Source organism: Vulpes lagopus, chromosome 17 (genome assembly GCF_018345385.1).
Source record: "Vulpes lagopus strain Blue_001 chromosome 17, ASM1834538v1, whole genome shotgun sequence".
In the NCBI taxonomy this organism is placed as follows: domain Eukaryota; kingdom Metazoa; phylum Chordata; class Mammalia; order Carnivora; family Canidae; genus Vulpes; species Vulpes lagopus.
The window spans coordinates 24,044,694-24,067,850 of record NC_054840.1 but is presented as its reverse complement, the minus strand read 5'-3'; the positions used below and the strand labels follow the sequence as shown (position 1 = coordinate 24,067,850).

The following is a 23,157-nucleotide window of genomic DNA, read 5'->3' as shown; positions in this document are numbered from 1 at the left end:
TAATGAAACCAAATATACCCAGCTTCAACATTATCAATATATGACCCATCTTTATTATCTGAACTCTCTCATATATTTTTAGATTTTATATATTTATTTATTCAAGAGAGAGAGAGAGAGAGAGAGGCAGAGACAGGCAGAGGGAGAGAAGCAGGCTCCATGCAGGGAGCCTGACGCAGGACTCGATCTGGGGTCTCCAGGATCACACCCTGGGCTGAAGGCGGCGCCAAACTGCTGGGCAACTGGGGCTGCCCTCTCATATTATTTTAAAATAAGTCTCAGATATTATATGATTTCATCCATAAATACCACAGTGCACTGATGTTTGCTTTGGGATGCAATGTAGTGCCTTTTGCATTCTCCTCCCAACCCAGTTCCTATATATTGTCTCATCTTCTTTTTTCTACCACCACAGCTTTCAAGAGTATCTTAACAGAAGAAAAGGTAATAGTAGTAAGGGATAAAAAGGGCCAGAGAGAATCCTAGAATCCATTCATTCTTTCACTCATCCAACAAACATTTTAGTTCTGTCATCTTTGAGTCTTAGTATGCACAGTGGCTATCCATATTGGTGGTCGTTCCAAAGGTGGTGTAATGATGTCTTTGTCAGGTGAATTAACAGGAAAGCGGGGGGGGGGGGGGGGGAGAGGGAGAGAGAGAGAGAAAAGAAAAGGAGGGAGGAGGGAGGGAAGGAAAGAGTGAGGTATGGAGGGAATGGAAGAGAAGGAAAGGAAGGAAGGAAGGGGGTGGAGAGGGAGGAAAAGAAAGTGTGTCATCTAGTGGTTACAGTGGGAAATATGTATTGTTTTCTACTACACAGAATAAGACAAGATTTACTGCAGAAAGGACTTTAAAGAGGAAATTGAGGTGATTTGTCTAATGTCACATGGCTAGTTAACAGCAGAGGTAGGCATATAACCCAAATGCTGATTCTAAGACCTATATAAAGATTAATATAAATTCTGATCATTTCAGACTCTTAAAAATGTGGTTCGAATGATTTTAAATTTGATTAGAAAATATTTTTAGTATTTACTTTTGTCAAGTTATGGTATTTTGGCGTCAAAGGGGGAAAAGTACATTGATTAAAAGGAGGAATGAGATGGATCTATGATAATATTAACACTGAATTATTTTTCCCTTAAAAGTTCTGCCTCCATGGCGCAGCTGGCTGGCTCAGTCAGTAGAGCATGAGACTATTGATCTTGGGGTTGTAAGTTCCACCTCCATGTTAAAAATGAAATCTTTTAAAAGTTCTGTCTCCCTCACCAAATAGGAAGTTCCTCAAAAGCAGATTATCTCAGTCATCTTTTCTTTATTATTATTATTTATGATAGTCACACAGAGAGAGAGGCAGAGACATAGGCAGAGGGAGAAGCAGGCTCCAAGCACCGGGAGCCCCATGTGGGACTCGATCCCGGGTCTCCAGGATCACGCCCTGGGCCAAAGGCAGGCGCTAAACCACTGCGCCACCCAGGGATCCCCCTCTCAGTCATCTTTTTAAAAAAAATATTTATTTATTTCAGAGAGAGAGAGAGAGAGAGAGAGAGAGAGAGAGAGCATGAGTATATGTCTGGGGGAATGGGGGATTTCAAGCAGACTCCACTGTGCACAGAGCCTGAAGCAGGGCTCGATCTCATGACCCTGCTTGAGATCATGATCTGAGCGGAAATCAAGAGTCAGATGCTCAACCAACCGAGCTACCCAGGCACCCCTCTCTTATTCATCTTTGTATACCCAATGCCCTAGCGTGGTGTCTCTCCTGATTGAATGAACAATGAATGAATGGAATTAGGCGGCTGAGATTCCAGAACTAGTCAGTCCTAGATCCTAGTCATTCTAGATTCTAGTCAGTTCTCTACCGACTGCCACTGGCTAACTCTGTAACTTCAGCAGATTAATTTTTATGGTTCACAGAGTCATTAAAAATGTCATTGATCCTTTTTAATGATAGAGTTGGAAGAAACCTTAAATTGTATCTATCCCAACTACATTATTCAATGGGTTCATGGAATTACCTGATTATTTGGAACACATACTTATTACCAGTATTTCAATAATAATACTAATATCTATGCTAGCTTTGTCGTAGTTGTAGAACAAAGACTGAATGAATATTTAAGAGAAATTGCTTGCAGTAGATTAGCCTAAGATTGTGTCATGGCATTGCAATGCACTCAATCTTTCTACCTTTGGTTACTGCTCGGAGCAGTTACTTACTCTGGTGCAGCCAGTTAAAACAGAAGAGAGGGCTCACTCACAGGAGGTGATACTTAACCCCTCAGTTCTGGGTAAGTATAAGACGCTCACCAGGGGAGAGGGAGCTAACTCTATTTTAAGTGAACTCAGCAGTGCCAGACCAGAACATTCAAAGTCATCAGAATCCTGTGGCATCTGCTAGGTTACCTTGCTCCTGTCTCTCCTGGACTGGGATTTTCCTAGTCCTTTTCAGTTGACAGTGAAGGTCTTGAAAGTGAATTTGCTTTTACCTTATTAACAGCCTGCAGCAGATTTTGGGGATGGAGGGAGGTAGTGAGCATTTCAAGACTTCATGTCCCCTCCTAGCCCTGACACTAATTGTGTGACTTTCAGTTCGTTGCTTCTCTGGATCCAATTTTCCTTACTTGCTTGTATCATCAAGAGCTTAACTAACATTATTCTCTCTAAAGTTCTTTTCACTTCTAATATTCTGTGAAATGTTTTTGTTGTAAGGATCAACGTTTTTGTGGTAAGGACAAACCCTCGGTTCCACTGGTCTTCTGTTTTTTGTTTTGTTTTCCCAGGTTAGCTTTCTTCCTTCCATCATTTATTATCTCCGTGTTTTTGAGAGCAGAGCCTGGGTGGTATTCGTCCTGCTAGCACAGTAACCAAGCAGGTAAGTGGACTTCAAGCACAATATTCCACCTTTGGAGGAGCTCCTCACCCTTCAGAGGGAAAAGTACCAAGTATCATTAATCTCTTGATTGAAAGCTGAGGATACAACACATAGGAAAATGGTACCAGCTTTTCCTAACCACTTACCAGTTACAACAGGAAAGAAGACAGCGCTTGGAATCGTTAACAGTCATCGAGCGACTCCTTGCGCCAGGGCTTTCCATGCATTATCTCAAGTGACGCACACACCAGCCCTGAGTTCTAAGCACTAGGACCATCATCTGTTTCACAAAGAAACGGGCACAGAGAGGCTAAGTAACCTGCCAAGGTAACATCCTTACAAGTGAGAAGCAGCAGCATTCCAGACTAGACATCACAACCTCAGATGTGCTCCGGAGCTCTCCACTGACCAGAAAAAAAAAAAAAAATCGGAAAAATCACAACAACCTTGTGTTCGACACAGAGGGAGCACAGGCAAGTGACTGCAGACGCTGGCAAACCAGCTTGAAAAACAAAAAACAAAAAAAGAGCTCTTCCAAGGTGGACTACACAGCCATTAAGGACAGCAGGGGGGGAAAAGAACCCGGGAGAGAGATCTGCAGCGCGCCTGCATCCCGGGGAAACCGAGGAAGAGGCCGGAAGTGACGTCACTAGCAAGAGGCGGACGCTAGGGCGAGACTACCGGACCAAGCGGAATTTCGGGCCGGAAGTGATGCACAGGAAGTTACGCCCTGGAGGCGGTACCTGGTGGTGGAGGGCGTCGCGATGGGCGGGGCGGAGCGTCTGTGGTCATCCTGGAGCCTTGCATCGCGGGCAGGTAACGGTCGGGCCACCTTGGACCGGGTCAAGGGTGAAAGTTGTTGTTGGTGGCCCAGGTAGCTCGTGCAGGGAGAGGTGGGTCTCGCATTAGGCTGGAGGAAAGACTCCTTGGCGTGGGATTCCCTGGGGAGGGAGGGGTGCGAGGAACTTTGGGAACGGGGTCGTGAGGACCGAGGTCGTCGAGGAAACACAGGTTGGGATTTCCAGGAGTCGGTCACGGCCGGGAGTCGTGGGCTCCTGAGCCTTGGCGCTTTAGGGTCAGAAGTGGACCCTGGGCACTGAGACGAGCCGACCTAGAGTTCATTACTTACTTACTCCGACCTTCCCCCCGCCCCCCGCTTCTGTTCTGCCAACAGGGGGACAGGTACTTCATCTCTTAATCCAGGACAGTGCCTTGCCACTACTCACTATTAGGGATTCTTTAGATGTTGTCGAGTGAATAAATTATTTAATATGAACGTACGGACCAGATTCTCGCTCAGCAAGGAGAACTTCTCCCGAACTTCAGGATCCCTACCTGACTGTGGAAGTGACTTCAACTTAATCTGCTAACCAGTGATGTGTGAGGATGCTGAGGGAGTACAGATGCAGGCATTGCTGTTGTTCTATGAGGTTATTGAAATTTAGAAATTTGCCTTCATACTTTTCGATGGTGGGGGTAGAGGATAAGGCTATTAATTCAGCATCTTTCAGATTCCTTTACTTTTCTGGGAAGAACTTCCAGGTAATGATGGAGCGGAATGATAAGCTGCAGTTTAGCACTGAGCTTCTCATTAGTGTTCTGAGCGCTTTCTTTCCAGCAATATGAACTGACTTTCTATTTCCTTCATGTTTTCTTATGTTGGGGTACTTCTTACATTTGAGAGGTAAATAAGAATGATTTCATAACAAAGATGAAAATATTAATTTATAAAAATCCAGTCAGAGGTTTCACCTGGTGTGTTCACATAACATAAACTCCTTACACAGGCTTGTAGGAGGCCTCCAAAAGAATGAATCCTTGAAGATTAAATTGTCTCCTTTATAAAATACTTGTTTAGGTGTCTTAAATGTGATGAAGAGTGGGCATAGACCTAAAGGACAGGTGCTGTAGCCAGATTGGTTTTTTGATTGTCAAGTGGAAAAAAGTGCAAACAACAGACACATCAGGCTGTGTAATGGGATCTGGGCATGAATCATTATCTGGATGCAGTGATTTTGTGTATGGGCTTTGTGCTATCTAATGAGATAGTAGCTCCTAAGAGGTTCTAGAATCTTTTTTAGAGTGGATATAATGGAGTAGGAAAATCCGAATTTGTGCCTTTGTTTGTTTGTTTTTACAAAGAATAAACTAGTAAGCATTTTTAGATTTAAAAATGCAAGGGGCACCTGGCTGGCTCATTCTGTGGAGCATTCAACTTGTGATCTCGGGGTTGTGGGTTCGAGCCCTGCATTGGCTGTAGAGATTGCTTAAAAATAAAATCTTTAAAGATGAAAAATCCAAGAAATTTAAAAAGATAGTTTGAAAAAACCCAGAAAGTAGGCATGTAAATACATGATTGTAATCACTTAAATTTTAAAAGTTTGCCTGCCTTTAAAATTTGTTTTCTCAATTTCTGGAAAGTGTTGGTATTCAAATCATTACATGCTCTTACTATAGTGCCACCTTTAGAATACATATAAATATGGTACAACAGTGTTTTGAGATCTTCCAGATTCTGTTAATAGTGATGTCTTACTTAAAAATAAGTTATATTTCTGCTACCTCATTCTGCTGTTCAATGTCATATCCACTAATTTTGCATATCTAAATGTCTATATTCATAATAGTAACTATTATAACTATTATTCATAATAAGTTAGTATCCAAGTGGTAACTTAGATATGTGCATTGACATTCTTGAGGTTTTCAGTTTTGCAGAACACTGATATCTATGGACTCTAACATGGACTTCATTTAAAGAAATCCACGGATCATTAATGGACAAAAACATGAATCAGTTTATGTTGTGGCATACAAATCCTAGCACTTTGGGAAAGGTAAGTTGTTGACTATGTTTTATGTTAGGTGAGAAGTAGAACAGCCTTGGATTGGTCTAGGAAATTGTAGGATTGTGATTGAAAAATACAGAATGAATCTTCAAATTATGTTTTAATCTGGACCTTCCAAAAAGGTTTGTTCTGTATATACGAGGTAATTATAACTATTTCTTTGTAAAATTGATGAGAAGTTGAGGAGATTGACAAGTTATGTTACTCCTGGAAGATCACCGTTCTGCCTCTTTCTGTAAGAGATCTTCTTGCAACACCACTCCATACCCGGGTAGAATATATCAACGTGTGGATATCCCTGTAGAAACGGGGCTCCAGATAGTTCTTTAAGTCATTTTATTATCCAAGTTTGGCTCTGGGATAATATATGTATAAAATCTTCTGGCCAGTTTTACTTTATATGTTAGGTTAAAGCAAGAAATGAAGTTTAAAAAATGGCTTCTTCCTCCTTTTATCTTGCTTTATTTATGCTATCTTCCTTTCTTTTCTTTTAAAAAATTACAGGATTCATTCTCCAGCCCCTTTATCTTTCTGTTCTCGGGAAATTTCTCTCTCTCTCTTTTCTTTCCTATTTTATCTTAGGAGTTTGTTAACTTTCAGATCTTTAACTTCTAACTTTGTGATATTGTTTGGCACCTTTTAATCACTAAGCATTAATACTTATAGTTTTTCTTAGTCTCCTTTGTAGAGACAATGGCTTCTTGTTTAGAATCTGCTCAATTCCAAAACCAGTCAGGACTTCAGGGAATTCTTTCAGATATATTTGTGGCCACACACAAAAATTTGTATATAAGAGACCATTGCCATATTATTTAAAAATAAGAAACAAACAAACTAGGGATAACTAAACATCCCTCAGTGAAGGTCTGGTTAAATAGGTGCCTTCATGCAATGTAGTACTTTGTACCTCTTAGAAAGAATGAAGCAAATCCATCGGCAAAGGTGTGGTAAAATCTCTGATATATCGTTAACTGAGAAAAACAGTAGAATTATATGTATAGTGTGTTTCCATTTGTGTTTTTAAAAGGTTTTATATGTACATGCAAAATTTCCTCAGAATCTGTGTGAGGAACTATAGATAGGTACCCCTGGTCAGTGAGACTATAGGTCTCTAATGGGAAGATGACTCATATTTTTTCTATGTACTCTTTCTGGTGGATTGACTTTTTAACTATGAACATGTTTTTATAATACTGGGAAACATTAAATGACAAGGCTTTAAGCTAATTTAAGAATTATGGGAGCCTACAACTCTTCCTTAGGACATTTGTCCTTAGAATTATTTGCACTATTCAGTGGGAATGGGGTTATGTAAGTGAGTGCAGTTTTTGTCAGAGCTGCATGGGAGGTTTGGGGACATTATAATAGGTTTTTAACCTTGACATTAGATTATTATTCTTATGAATAAACTAAGTGCTTAGTGCTTCTGAATTTAATACTCCTATGTAATTGTAGCATGTTACTGGCCTCCCCAGGTAATATGGATATTATCTTTGTTTGCAAGCTGGGTTTATATTGTGTTGGCATGGTCCTTCTGAGCCTCTCAGTATTACTGAAAGTGATGGACTTTGTTTTATTTGAATTGCTATTGAGGGACTCTTTAAATAAGTCTTAGTTATTTTTTTACTTTGTTCTTGATGTTTAGAGCTGGCTTAACACATTTCAAAGAATGGCTTATTCTCTTTGTTAGCAAAATCAGCAAACCAGTAAGATTCTTTAGATATATATGTATAATCTCATTCTGTATTGAGGATAATACTTGAAGTAGCTGATTATTTGCCATGGGACTCAGCAAAAATTTCTTGTGGTTTTTACTTCTCTAGCTGTCTTTGCCTTTCCACATTTTTGTTGTCAGAAATTTGGAATAATATAATAGGTAAATATAAGAATACAAGAAATTTAAAGATATAGTAATCTTCATTCATTAGTAATGGGATTTTTACTTGAAACTTGCTTGAGAATAAGCTTTGTAAGATACATACCTTTATAATACCACTGATTGTATATATTGTTAAAATCAAAATTAAGGCCACTTACCTGGGAGCTGAATAATGGAATAGAACAGATTATGGTATGCTTGGGGTTACATATATATTTTGGCAGAGTATTTTGTATATAATCATTTAAGTTAAGTGATGCTTTGCTCCTCAAGATCCTTGGGATTAATCACTACAAGCCACAAAGTGGTAATCACTGGGCAGGATGCCTAGAGTGGGACACCTTTTTCTTGCTAAGAGAATGAATAGCAAGCAGTGTATCCAAGGGTAGATTATATTTTCCAGAGTCAAGATGAATATGGTAAAGGTAACATATAGAGATAAATAAGCACATAAACATAAAAGTTACATGTAACAAAGAGTTGGGGAAGATACATGTATATGTGTATATGTCTATGCATGTAAATATGTATTTATAAAATGTGTGCATATATATATAGATAGATATATATATAGTTTTATACATAATATTTATAAAATTTTCTGGAAAACCAAAAGTTCCAGATAGGAAGATAACCAGTTAGCACAGGAGGAAAAAAAAGTCAGAATTTTGAGACCTTAGAGGTGGGACTGTCATGGTCTAATTCATGATTATGAGAGCAGCTTAGGGAATTTTGGGTGTTTTAAGATCATTCACAGGTTCAAGTGGTAGGAAGTTAGATAAAAGCCTGAGAGAAAATTAAAATGTAACAAACACATCAGATTATGGTTGAGGGTACCTTTTAAGATGCTGCTCTATGGTATTTTGTGGGGAGGGGAGGAGAAAAGGGAAAACTCAAAAATGTATTGCTCTTCAATTTGAATTTGAGCTAGGACCACAAGTCTTTCCTAATTTTCCAGTGGTGTATTACCAAGATGGATGAATTAGATCAATTAACTAATAAAGCATTATTCTACAAAAACTGATTTGATTATTAGGTAAACCTCAAAGAATAAGATAACCCTTTTAACCAGTTTTGTGATTATGTAAAAGGATAACTGTGATGATCTAGACTGAGGACTGGAATCATTTTGTTCAGAAAACAAGACTTTGGAAGAGTTGGGAAAACTGTAGGAAGCACACATGTTGTCTTTTATTTGAGGCCAAATGAGAGAAGGTATAGAACTAGTCAGCAGGGGCACAGGTTATGTCCAGAGGCAGTAAACTTTGGGTCATTACGGGTGCTTAAGCAGGGTTTGAACATCAGGAATGTTGTAGAGAGGATTTCTCATTGTGTAAGAGATTGTACTAGATTATTGTAAAAGTTCCTTTCAAATTCTAAAATGTTTTTTATATTGCAATGAAGTATTATGAATACACATTCTGTTACCCCTGTCTTTAAATATTGATAGCTAACTTACCCACTCATCATTTATCCACCAACCTCAACTTAACCTATAACCAGGAAGTAAATTTAAAAATTACCCGAGTTCCTAAAGTATAAGACACAAAACCCATATGCTTTTTCTTAGGTCCTTACTCTGTTTATTGACTTTTTTAAAAAGATAGTTCTAATAAGCCTAATTAACTGGTATCTAACTCCACAGTATACTAGAAGCAGCAAATTGTGAGTAGGCGAAATGCTAGTGTAAGTTTAATATATATTAATACTAATAGTGGCATTGGCATGCTTAAGCAACCTTTTTTTATTATACAAGTGATCCGTGTCCACTTGACAAAAAATAGAATGTAGAAATATATAAAATATACACTTATATATCACCAAAGAGAAATAGTTACCTATAGTCCCCTACCACTGTTAATATTTTAGTGGCATGCTTTATATTAAACTCCTTTAACAGTCCTGCAGGACGGTACTTCTGAGTAGTGACTGCTGAAACTGATTCTACGTTACTTTTGTTTAGAAAGTTAAATTAGTCACTATACTTTCTAATCAGAATATGCAGTGAAAGACTGGGACATGGCAGAATGCTGATTTGAAGACAGCCTTAGTCCTGGTCAATTTTGTTGCATTGATACCAGTTTTGTAGAATAGTGGGCATAGGTTGGTATTCTGGAGCCAAAGGGCCTAAGTTTGAATCCTCATTCTACTATTTACTAGCAGGGTAAATTCTCAGAATTTCTTAATTTCTATGTGCTTCAGTTTCTTCTCTTGTAAATTGAGGATAATAATATCAAATTCATGGGATTGTTGTGAGGATTATGTAATCTACATAAAATGCTTAGAGTGGTGCCCAGCACAAAGTATATATGCAGTACATATTAGTTGCTATTATTATTTTTAATTTTTTTAAAGATTTATTTTATTTTTTTAGAGAGAGATAGTATGAGTAGGGGGAGGGGCAGAGGAAGAGAATCCCCAAGCATACTTCCCACTGAGCACAGAGCCTAATGTAAGCTCAGTCTCAGGACCCATGAGATCACAACCTGAGCTAAAAGCAATAGTTGGTCTCCCAACCGACTGAGCTACCCAGGTGCCCCATTATTATTAATTTTTAAAAATTTAAAGTTTTCTTGGAAGAAACGATTATAGGAGTACATAAAATAAAAAGAAACAAGTCAGAATGAGCTCAAAAGTAGACAGATTTATTATATATATTTCATAAAAACCTGCAAAGTGGTCTGATTTTTCCATTGTGAGGCTTTGTTGACTTTTCTCCCTTGCTAAATATTTTCAAACCATAATATTCCTAGTTCAATTTCTTTCTCTAACCCACAAAGACAACTTTATTTTATGCTGTCTCTTCCAACAACTATTTGGCCGTGCCTTCAAAGATTGAAAGCCCTTTAAGGCAATCGAATATCATGGATAGTGACCAGAGAGATTCAGGAAATTATCATTAAATCAGTTTTTCTGATTATAGTCCAAGATGGTTTTGTAAGAAGTTTAAATTCTGCCATTTAAAGTGAATATTAATCAAATAGATAAGCCAATAAACATATTAAGCCATTCCATACATCTATCTATTTTAAAGTCTTTGTTTCCTTTTTCTTCTTTATTTCATTTTGGTTTTCCCTTTCTATTCTTTTAGCATAGTATCTGGTAGTCTGATTAATTATTGGCCAAAGAGTTAAAGCTTTTCAAAACCCTTAAAATACTTTATTAGACTTGCTGGTAGAATTTTTTTGTGTGTTTTCTTTTGTTTTAAAGCATCAAGTACAAGTTTTTGAAGACCCTGAGGCCTACCACCATTATGCATTCAAGATTGAGTTTGAATAACTTCATCAAGACTTAGATCCTCTTCAAAAGCCTCAAGTCTCATCTGCATTAAAGCTCTCCATTGAACCCTCTCACAAAAGTAAAAGCTTACAGGGACTAAAATCCACTAATAGATTCCATTTTATATTCTTTCCTCTGATTTCTCTTCAGTTTCCTTGGCCTTAGGGTCTTTCATATTGCTTATGTTCTTTTAGATTGGAGCCAAAGAAACAGTGCCTGCCAAAAGAATGTATGTCCTGTGGCCATAAGTTTTCATCAGTAGAGAAGCATAAACTTGGTGTGATGAGTTTACAGTCAGGTATTTTGCTGTATCCTATAAAAACTTGAATCAACAATAAGAAATGAGAATGAATTGATCAAGTTATACCGTGAGTGGTTTAGAGAAAAGAACCCTCCACCTAAAAGTTAAGTTAATGGTTCTTATCTGCCTGGGAAAGTCACATAACCTCTCTGGACCTTAATTTCATCTGTAAAGTAAATCTAGTCTTATTCCCCTGCCTACCTCACAGGGTTGTTGTGAGGGTCAAAAGAAATAATATATATAAAAAGGACTTTTCTGTAAAATGTGTAGTATAGACATAGAGTCCTGTTACACTTTATGCCCTCAGTTCTTGGGCCTGGCAAGGTAGATGGTGTAAGCACACTGAAAGGAGGCAATGTATCCAGGTTGGATACATGGGAACAAGGCTGTGTTAATTTTTGTTTTCTCTGAATACAGGGAGTACTCTTGTGGACTGATCCTAAGAAGGAAGAAGACTATATATTTCTCTAATATTTTAAGTTAGCATTTATAATGCTCTAGAGCAGTTATATATTGTAATTGTACTTAGGGCTTGCAACATTTGTTTACTAAGTTGTGACCTGCATTTTTTTTTAAATGAAGGAGCATAGAGCAGAACATTTCACACCGCATCCTACCATCCTACGTGGTAAGAGTAAGTATGTTTCAGTTATATGTGTGTGTGAGTGTGTGTGTGTGTGTGTGTGTGTGTGTGTGTTTGTATTTGTGTCATTAAATAAAGTGCATTTTTTTCCCCCTATCAGTTGCAGTCGCTGATCCAGGTGTATTATTTTAGCACTAATGCTTTCCTTCCCATTTGGGTTCTTAGGAGACTTTCTTTTCACTTCATACCACTACTACTTGTGACAAAGGAATTGACAGTTAATATCGGTTTGACTTTTGGTCTAGTTAATGAGATTTTAAATTTCTGACACAGAGAAGGCCCCTAGGGCTCTGGGTATTTTATTTAGTACCCTAATACCATTCATTTTGACACCCCGACTATTAAAGCATGTAAGGTTGGTTCAACCTCATACTAGTAGAAAGATTATATCAAATGTTTTTCCTTTAAAATTTTTTTTTGCTTTTATCTCTCTGACCTAATGGGAAAAAAAACCAACAACTCTCATTTAGTTTAGCAATATTTGAGGACTCTGGAACATGGCTATAGAGAATATAGTTAGCATGACTAGGAGTTTAATGGTCTCTAGAAGAGAAAATATTTTCTTTCTCTAAGTAACTTAATTTATCTTTAATGATTTAAGATAAATAAGTCATTGATATTAACTTATTCAACTGCTTTCCTAAAAAAAAAGATATCTACCTTTTTGGTGATAGCATTGGTTAGGAATAAGTGGCTTTTATAGTATCCATAAATGATAGGGAATGGCTACTTCTAGGGGTTATACATTCCAATTCAGTGGTAAAGAACTAATTCTTCAGTGCTGTAGTGTACTGAAAATTTGTATTTGGTGCCTTGGGATTACTTACATAAGCTTTGATGGAATGCTATAGAAAATATTGATGTTCCCTGCTTACAGAGATTATCTAAATCTATATAGTACTAGCAACATGAATATACCAGAAGATTTAAGATGTAGAATCCAGCTGCTTCATTTTTCTGAACAGCCATAGCCAAGTTGCATTCATTGGTGGAACCAGAACAAATTGCATAAATTGTGCAAACTGAGGCTCTTTTGTGCATGACAGTTGGCAATGATGGCATAAGGCCTTATCAGCATATATGATCAGCTTTTTTCTTGTTCCTCCCCCCAAAAGGAACCACATTGATATCTTATCTCAGTGAAGAAGATAGGATCTGTCTACCAAAAGGGTTAAGAAGAGTAGTTAGGCAACCTCAGCTATTATTGACTTCATTCTCAATTCTGTGATATAATCCATCCATCAAATTCTGTCTTTTCTACCTCCTAAGTATCTTTCAAGCTATCCATGACTTTCTATTTCCACATCTGCTACTCTTATTTACACTAGCATTATTTTTGCCTGCACTTCTACAATAGCTGCCAACCGGCTTCCTGTACTCACTCCTTCTTCCTTTAAGTTCATTGCTTTAGAGTCATCTTTAAAAAATATAATTCTCATCTTCTTGGGCTCCTGCTTTAAACTGTTGGTATCTTATTGCCCTTAGAATTCAACCCGAACTCTTTAGACATTCTTCTTTGCCTACTTAGCTCCAGCCTCAGTAGTCTTCAATTCCCTAAATATGCCTATTTTTTTTTCCTTCAGGGATTTTTGCAGGCACTTTCTGCTTGAAGTGTTCTTGTCCCTCTCATCCCTCTTCACTTAACTCACTCCTACGTACTTTTCCAATTTTACTTTCAATATTTTTTCTTCGAAGAAGCCTTCCCCTATTGCCTAGACCAGATTAGACCTCCCTCCCTCAATTTTCTTTCCACAATCACCCAATTCTTCTCATATGCAGTATAGTTGTAATTATTTGCTTAGTCATTTGTTAATATTCTCACCCACAAGACTAAAGCTTGGACTGATGTGTCTTTTATTTAGCACTATATGCCCAGTGCTTAGGAAAATCCTAGTAAATAATATGGACTCAATAAATATTTGCAGATTAATGCTTCCCACAGTTACCACTCTTTTCATTTAGACATTTCAGGTACTTATGTTCTTCTAGGTTATGTAACTTCTCTTTAGAACCTTCCAGTTGCTTCTCATCTCATTCTGTTTATAAGCCAAAGTCCTTATGATGGTCTCCAGGGCCTTACCTGATCTGCCTTTGTTTTCCCTTCATCTCTGGATCATCTGACAGTCAGCCCCAGTCACTCTGGTCTCCTAGCTGATCCCCAGAAATGCAGAGCTCTCATCTCTCTTGGGAATTTTGTGCTTGATATTCCCTGTGCCTGGGATGCTCTTTCCTTAGGTATCCGTGTGGTTTGATCGCCCCATCTTCAGTTCCTTCCAGTCATGATTTGTCATGTCAGTAAGGTGGGCCTTCTCTGACCATCTTATCTAAAATTGTAACTTTATCACAAAGTTGGCATTCCTTTCGCATTCCCCTTGGCATTCCTTTTCCCCTTCCCTGCTTTATTTTTCCCACAATCCTTACCTCTGAATGACATACTATTCACCATTGTTTCCCCTAGCACCTAGAACAGTGCCTGACACATGGTAGGCACTTAGAACATATTTAGTCAATAAATGAATGTAACTTGTACTCACAGGTGCATATTTGGACAGACTTATACTTTGAATTATTGGGACCTAAGTTTTTTATTTTATTTTATTTTTTAAAGATTTATTTATTTATTCATTCAGAGAGAGCCAGAGAGAGGCAGAGACACAGGCAGAGGGAGAAGCAGGCTTCACGCAGGAAGCCCGATGTGGGACTCGATCCCCGGTCTCCAGGATCACACCCCGGGCTGCAGGCGGCGCTAAACCGCTGCACCACTGGGGCTGCCCGGGACCTAAGGTTTTTAAATGATTTTTAAAAATGAGTTAATTTTATATCTTTTTTAAAAAATATTTTTATTTATTTATTAATGAGAAACAGGGAGAGAGAGAGAGAGAGAGGCAGAGACACAGGCAGAGGGAGAGGCAGGCTCCATGCAGGGAGCCCGACGTGGGACTCGATCCCGGGGAGTTAATTTTATATCTTACACTGTTATGAAAAATACTTGAAGTGACCTCTAAAACTGCATGTGATACAACGAGATGCCATGAAGAGAACAAAACAAAGAGAATGTATAGTAACATTAAATTGAGTAAAATTAAGACATAGACTATCTCCCATGGTGGCTAAGGGCAGGTTGTAAATTTGATTCATTAAATAATTTACTTGCTCAGAAATGATCTTTGGATGAGAATCATGTACTTTATTCTATGGCACAGGTCATCACAGACATTTGAGTCTTACATGGAAACCCAGAAAACCTATTTGATTTAACTATAGGAAGTCATGAAATTACTCTTCTTTCTACAATAGTTCTTTTTAGAACTTGCTACCTGTTTTAGGAAATTCTCTATTGTTATAAAACACGAATAGTCTATCCATAATAAAGCCTCTGCTTTATCTGAGAAGTGACAGTCACAGCTACTAGCCACTACTTAGGTGCAGGACATTTCTAAGGTTGATTCAAACTTAGTAATGAAATATTTTGAAAGTCCACTGTCAAAGATACCAACCAGGATATTAATTACTCTAGCTTCCCTGACTCTAATCACAGGATAATATGAGATTCCAGTGGTTGTGGCCTCCTTTTTGAAGTAGAGAATTGGCAACTTAGAGACAAGAGTTTTCATCCTGCAGGATATATATATACATCAAATCGTTATATCCTACACTTTAACCAATGCACGGTTATATTCAATAATATCTCAATAAAACTGGAAAGAAGTTTTATTCAATCAGTAACTGAGGTAGGATTGGGAGTAAAGCAGGTGAATTAGACTTCAAGAAATATCAGGAATATAGTAAACAAAATGAGAGCTACCTTGTGTGTGTGTGAGGTTAAATGGGATATTGTACAGTATGTGCCTTTGTGCTCATGGGATATATACTTCCCTAATTCTGTTTTGTCTTTTTGTCACTTAAAACTGAGCCTGAAAATTGTGGAGATCCTTCTATCTTTGGAGGTCAGAAATAAAGCAGGGGATGTGGGTGGGCATGGACTGCAGGCCTTGTAGTGAACTGCAGTACTTCATTAAGTAAAGCTGGATTTTGAAGCAAAAGATGAGACTATTTAGCTAGGTGGGGGTTCCACTGGCAAAATGTGCTCTTTGACTTTTCATTTTTTACCTTTCTCTTTTCTTTCTCTGATCTGGAGATAAACAGTACTTTTGAAGTAAAATCTCCTGTCCTGGCCTATTTTTTAGGATTGTAAGAAGAGATGTGAGTAACATCAGACTTTTAGAGAAATAATGAAAATAATGTGTTTTTTAAAAAAACCATTTATGTATTTAAGAAAATCATGTATGTTTTATATATCTCAAAGAAAGACTATGAGGAGACATAATAAGAATGCCACAGAATTAAAATGGACAATTCTTATCAAGGAAAAGTGATCTTTACCAAAAGCATTATGTAGAACGTGTTGCTGATTAATGATCGTATTGGGGTATATTTAATATATAAATCTACATTACTCTAGCAAAAATATATTAATTGAGTGTTCTTTACATATTTTATTTATTTTTGGAACTTTATATTCATTTTTAAAGAAATCAGCTTTTCATTTTGACATTTGATGAGTAACATAAAACCTGAGAACAGATAGAACTACCAGTGTAATCATATCTTCCAGCATACAATGGTATAGAAGCAAAAAGATCTTGTTTTCAGTAAGTGTTGAAGTGGCAGAAAGAAAATATCCTCCAACTTCTTTGCTGACACAAATTTTGCTACAGTGAGAACAAAGAATATGTCCACGCTTTTGACTCCATATTTTCCGGATGATGTTAGTCAGAATGCCTGACACGGCTAAAAGAGACTCTGCAATCCAAAAGGGTTCTGAATTGGGGATCCATGGGTGGCTCAGCGGTTTAGCACCTGCCTTTGGCCCAGGGCACAATCCTGGAGTCCCAGGATCGAGTCCCACGTCGGGCTCCCTGCATGGAGCCTGCTTCTCCCTCTGCCTGTGTCTCTGCCTCTCTCTCTCTCTATGTCTATCATAAATCAATAAATAAATCTTAAAAAAAAAAAAAAAGAACAAAAAGGTTCTGAATTGACAGAAGTTTGGGAAATCTTGCATTTTTAAAAAAATTAATAATGCAAATTAGTACTTCTCCAAACTTCTGTGTGGCTAGAACCCTTTTTTTTTTTTTGCCCAGAAAATCTTAATACTCCTTGGAATTGTGTTTCAGGAAATGCTGTTCTAGGTTTAAAAATAAATTTAAGGGGATCCCTGGGTGGCTCAGCGGTTTGGCGCCTGCCTTCGGCCCAGGGCGTGATCCTGGAGACCCGGTATCGAATCCCACATCAGGCTTCCTGCATGGAACCTGCTTCTCCCTCTGCCTGTGTCTCTGCCTCTCTCTCTCTCTCTCTCTCTCTCTCTCTCTCTCTGTGTGTGTGTCTCTCATGAATGAATAAATAAAATCTTTAAAAAAAATTTAAAACATATATACACGTATAATATATTCTTCAACAATATTTTATATACTTTAAAATGAAGTAAATAAGTCCTGATTATCAATAAAATTTTTATCCAATATCCCTTGGTGAATATAGATGTTAAAATTATTCCAAAATTGGTACATATGTATTAAATTGAATGTGTCATCAATACATAATTTATATAGTATTGACGTAAATAATCATTTAACTTTTCTGGAAATACGTTATTTGGCCTCCAGTATATCATACCCTTCAGGCTTTCCTCCTACTTCTAACTATTCCTTCTAGTTTTCTCTGTTGGTTTCTCCTCTTTTTTTTTTTTTGACCTCTAATAACTGGAGTGCCCTAGAGCTCAGTCCTAAAACCTCATTTTTTTTTATCTAGATTCATTTCTCTTGATGATCTTATACTCTTGAGGCTCTAATACCATCTTTACTTGAAAACCTTTATCTCTAGCTTGGACCTCTCCTCTGACTACCAGACTTGTACATTCAGTTGCCAACATTTCCATTTGTATGCCTAATATTCATCTCAAACTTAACACGTTCAAAATTTAATTACTAATCTTCCAATCAAACTTTTTAGTTTTTGCATCCCAGTAACAGTGAAATATTTTGTTGAGGATTTTTACATCAGTATTCATCAGAGGTATTGGTGTATGGTATTCTTAAGGTATCTGTCTCATTTTAGTATTGGGAATGCTGACTTCATGAGTCTACAATTTTTTGGAAGAGTTTGAAGATTGGTGTTAATTCTTTTAAGTATTTGGTAAAATTCTTCAGGGAAGCCATCTTGTCCTAGATTTTTCTCTGTTGGGAGGTTTATGGTTACTGATTTAATGTCCTTACTAATTATAGGAGTGTTCAGATTTTCTTCTTCAAGATTCAGCCTTGATAAAGTTATGTGTTTCTAGAAATTTATCCATTTCTTCTTTCTTTCTTTCTTTCTTTCTTTCTTTCTTTCTTTCTTTCTTTCTTTCTTTCTTTCTTTCTTTCTTTCTTTCTTCCTTTTTTTCTTTTCTTTTCTTTTTTTTTTGGTGCAAAATGGTGGTTTTATAAAAGCCACGCATCTGGGGACAGGTTATCCAATTTGTTGTTGGTGTCTATTAAAGCCTCCATCTAGGGACAGATTATCCAGTTTGTTGGTGTATAATTGTTCACAGCACTCTTCTGATTTTTTTTGTGTGTGTGTGTGGTAGGAGTCGTGGTACTCTTTTTAAATTTTTTGTTGTTTGAGTCTTTCTCTCTTTTAAAATATTTTACTTATTTAAGAGAGAGAGAAAATGAGTGGTGGGGAGGGGCGAGGGGGGGGACAGAGAGAGAGAGAGAGAAAGAGAGAGAGAGAGAAAAGCTGACTCCCTACTGAGCAGGGAGATGCAGGGCTGGATCCCAGGACCCTGGGCTCATGACTTGAGCTGAAGGCAGACACTTAACTACCTGAGCCACCCAAGCACCTCTCACTTTTTAAAATCTTTGTGTAGCTAAGACTCATCAATTTTGTTGATTTTTCTCAAAATATCAGCTCTTTCAGTGATTTTTAAAAAAATTTTTCTATTCTCTATTTTATTACTCAGCTAATTTTTATAGTCTCCTTCCTTCTGCTGAGTTTCGTTTTTTCTATTTCTAGTTCTTTGAGGTGTAAAGTTATTGAGACCTTCCTTCCTTCCTTCCTTCCTTCCTTCCTTCCTTCCTTCCTTCCTTTCTTTCCTCTTCCTTCCTCTCTTTCTTTCCTTCCTTTCTTCTCCACACCCAGGATGGAGCCCAACACATTCACAACCCTGCGATCGAGACCTGAACTGAGATCAAGAGTCTGCTGCCTAACCAACTGAGCCATTCAGGCACCTTTCTTCTTTTTTAATGAAGGCATTTACTGTGATCAGCTCTATTATTAGTACTGGTTTTGTTACATCCCATCAATTTTGGTATGTTGTGTTTCTGTTTCCATTTGTCCCAAAATATTTTCTGATTTTCATGTGATTTTTTTTTCTTTGACCCATGGTTAAGAGTGTATTGTTTAATTTCCATATATTTGTGAATTTTCCCATTTGTTTTCTTCAGCTCTAGAATTTCTGTTTGGTTCTTTTTTTAGATTTTGTTGATATTTTTGTTTTGTTCATGCACCATTGTCCTACTTTCCTTTAGTTGTCTGTGCACTTTTGTTGCACTTTGAGCATCTTTAAGGTGATTGTTTTGCATTTTCCCATTCTTTTAGGGATAGTTTCTGGAATTTTATTTTGTTCCCTTGATGGGGTCATATTTACCCATTTCTTCAATGCCTTATTTATTTTGCTGGGGTTTGTGCATTTGCAAAAAAGCCATCTCTCTCAGTTCTATGGACTGGCTTCATAAGGGGAAGACCTTCAGTAGTTAGCCTTACTGAAGATTCGGAGGACTTCTCAAACCTAGCGCAGACGTGCCTTTTCTCTGGGCTTGTGTCTAAGCCTTCTCAATTAAGAGTTCTCCAGTAGCTTTTATAGAAGTTGGTGATCTCTTGCTCCCTCTGGTGTTCATCACTGATACTGCAGGTTTTCTGGTGGAGCAGCTCGCTACTGTGCTCACTCCCCGGTTCTCAGCGGCCCCCAGGCACCCAAAGTATGCCAAGTTTCCTCAGCACGCCAAGTCAGAGACAGAAATCGTCTCTCGGGCAGTGCCCCCCTCCTTCCCACCCCTAACATCTGGGACGTTAAACAAACATTCTGGTCTTCTCACCCTGATGGAGAAGCTGTGAGTTGGTTGTTTACTCCTGATCTGAAGTGTGCCAGCTGGGAAAGGTCTATAACGGGTGCAGTGAAATCCTACCCATTTGATGTGCTCGTTCTTGGCTTTGAGCTTGCCTTAAATACTACAGCTTCTTAACTGGTTTTTGAAGGCCACATACAGGCTTTTTAGACCATATATTAAGTTAATGTCCCTTTGGGGAAGCTAGATCTGGGGCTTCCTATTCAGCCATCTTGCTGACCCTTTGTGGGAAAATGAGGTCTGGGGCTTCCTATACCACCATGTATGACCCTATTCCAGTATGACCACATCTTAACTTGATTGTACCTGCAAAGAGGCTATTTCCAAATAAAGTCATATTCACAGATACCAGGGATTAGGACTTCAAGTTACCTTTTGAGGGGAACACAGTTGCACCTACAACAGCCTCTGTTATTGCTCTTAAAAGATTTGAGGGCAAGATAGGAGATTAAGAGAGAGCCACCCTTTAGGACACATAGTTTAAAAACCCTGCCTGGAGTACCTGGGTGCTGCTGTTGGTTGGGTGTCTGACTCTTGGTTTTGGCTCGGGTTGTGATCTCAGGGTTGTGATATTGAGCCCCACATGGGGCTCTGCACTCAGCATGGAGTCTGCTTAAGACTCTCCTTCTCTCCCTTTTCCTATAAATACATACATACATACCCTACCCACTTTACCAATCTTTTTTCTTATATGAAGCAAAAATCTAAAGTCACTGAGGGAGGGATAGGAAACTTCCTTTTTCAGGGTCCAGGCAAAGATTCATTGCTTCTGAGAGTAAGGTAGAAACAAAAGCTTTCTGTGCTGGGTGTAGGAAACTCTCCACCAGTTGCTGCTGCTACCTTGTGGTTAGTGTGAGATCTGGAGTACAGGAGGGATTTTTGAAGAGTTCCCCTGTAGATACAAGGCAGAGTTTCACTGCCATGGGGAGTTGGAGAACGGGTGTAGAAAGCCCCATACCAAAGCATAAGGTATAGGGCCTAAGATTGAGGCTGGACCAAGAGAACCAAGACTCTTTAACACTGAGTAACAAACAATGGCAGTCTGCCTCTTCAGGAAGGGGCAAGGATGCACAGAAAGAACCCCTTCTGTGGCATAGACATGCAGTGACTACTGAAAGCTGAGTGTAGAGCAGGAACACTGAATAAAACCCGAGTATCCTAGGTTCCACACTAAGCACAAAGTAGCAGTCGCTCACCGCTGGAGGAAGATGCCCAGCAGGTAACTATAGCAACAAAAAAACCAGCTCAACTACTGACTACGTTATTTTTCTTTGGAATTTCAGTTTACCCGATTGCAGGACAGAAGAATGGGCATGCGCATTTCCAAGAGTTTTATTCTTTTCCAGTTTGTATGGTTATTTTATAGGCAATGTGTGGCATTCAATCTAAAATTTTAAAATACATGAAAAAAACAACCACCCATTTTCAAGTTATAAAGCAACCCAGACCCAGAGATGATTGATGTTGGAACTCTCAGACAGGAACTTTAATTATGATTAATATGTTGAAGAATCTAGTGGAAAAGGTGGGATATTTACATGAACAGTTGAAGAACTTCAGTAGAGATATACAAACTATAAAAAGGGGGAAGGAGAAGATTCAGACACATTTTTTAGAAATGTGGTGGCTCTTTATATTTGCTATAGTAATCTATTCAAATATTCATCACATCACTATTTAAAAAAAAAAAGGAAATGGCCTATCTATTAAGAGGAAAATGAGTAAATTAACTTTGTTGGACTATTTATTCATTGGCATAAATTCACCAGTGAGCTTCTTGCTTCAACACAGGTCAATCTCAAAAAAAAAATGTTAGATAGGGGTGTCTGGGTGTCTCAGTTAAGTGTCTGCCTTGGGCTCAGGTCATGATCCTGGGGTCCTGGGATTAAGCCCCCCATAGGGCTCTCTGGTTCAGTGGGGAGCCTGCTTCTCCTTTTCCCTCTGCTTTTCTCCTGCTTGTGCTCTCTGGCTCTTGTTCTCTCTCTGTTAACTAAATAAAATCTTAAAAAAGTTAAATAAAAAAATTTTCAGGGCTCCTGGTGACTCAGTTGGTTAAGTGTCTGACTCCTGATTTCCAGTGAGGTCATGATCTCAGGGTCACAAGATCAAGTCTGGAGGAGACTCCGCACTGAGCGTGGAGCCTGCTTAGGATTCTTTCTCTCCCACTGCTCTCCTTCACTCACACAGCCCATGCACGCATGCACTCTCTGTTAAAAAAAAAAAAAAAAGTTTCAAAAGCATCTTACACATCATCATAAAGATGAAAAATCATACTCTTGGGGGGATAATAAACACTAGATTCAGAATAGTAAAGTATTATGGAAGAGATGTAAACTTGGAAGGGTACAGAAGCTGTACCCTGTTTGAAAGTTTTAGATTTTGGAAAATATCAGACAGGATCGTGAAAGACAGGAGATAGTGGTGGGAAAGGGGTGACTTATTGTCAAGTTACCTGTGGAGTAGAATAGGAAAGCTGTGTAGACTCTTAGGAAGCTCCAGAGACTGGCTCCTTTCTCTACACATACTCTGGATTCGAACCACACGGGAATTACCTTACTGAGTTTGTTAATCACTGTGACAGGGAATGCTGCTATGGTATTGCCGCTATTTGGGGCCTGGGTCCCTGGGTTAGAGGGTAAGATATATTGGCATAAAATAATGTTTCTCAGAGGGTTCAGTGGAATACAACAATTCCTAAGAGATCAAGACCATCCTTTATCTACTACAGTTTACTTGCCCTCAGCATCCTGTGCATCTCTATCCTTGAATTACTACCTTGCATTGTAGTGATTAAATTTCTGCCTAACTAGAGTGGTAGTTCTTTGAGCACTCATTCTCAAGCACATAGTAAGTGCTTAATAAGTGTGTGTGGAATGAATGCAAATGAGTGCCCCTTTCCAAGAGATGCAATAAAATTAGTAAAAAATAGGCAGTTATACCTCAATATATGAAATATGTGGCCAAATGAGATCTTTTGCATAATTGATGGCTATATTACCGATTAGAACAATGGTTCTCAAACTTCAACATGCATCAGAATCACCCCAGAAGAGTAACTTAACAAAAAGCACATATGTGTGCATGTATGAACAAAAACATATTGCTCGGCCTTACAATAGAGTTCTTGATTGAGTAGGTCTGGGTGGGACCTGATAATTTGCATTTCTAA

At 38.2% G+C, this 23,157-nt stretch overlaps 1 protein-coding gene across 6 annotated transcripts in view; it reads left to right on the top strand.

Moving 5' to 3' along the window:
• The first annotated feature begins 3,627 nt into the window (after nucleotides 1-3,627).
• MAP3K13 (mitogen-activated protein kinase kinase kinase 13) overlaps nucleotides 3,628-23,157 on the top strand; it is a 169,701-nt gene continuing 150,171 nt past the window's right edge. The window contains exons 1-6 of one of the 6 annotated variants that reach the window (XM_041731841.1): nucleotides 3,649-3,691; nucleotides 4,050-4,057; nucleotides 5,586-5,712; nucleotides 10,814-10,961; nucleotides 11,077-11,180; nucleotides 11,766-11,817. The gene's annotated coding sequence lies outside the window, so the exon portion shown is untranslated. The other 5 variants (XM_041731839.1, XM_041731840.1, XM_041731838.1 and 2 more) reach the window with 5 other exon arrangements.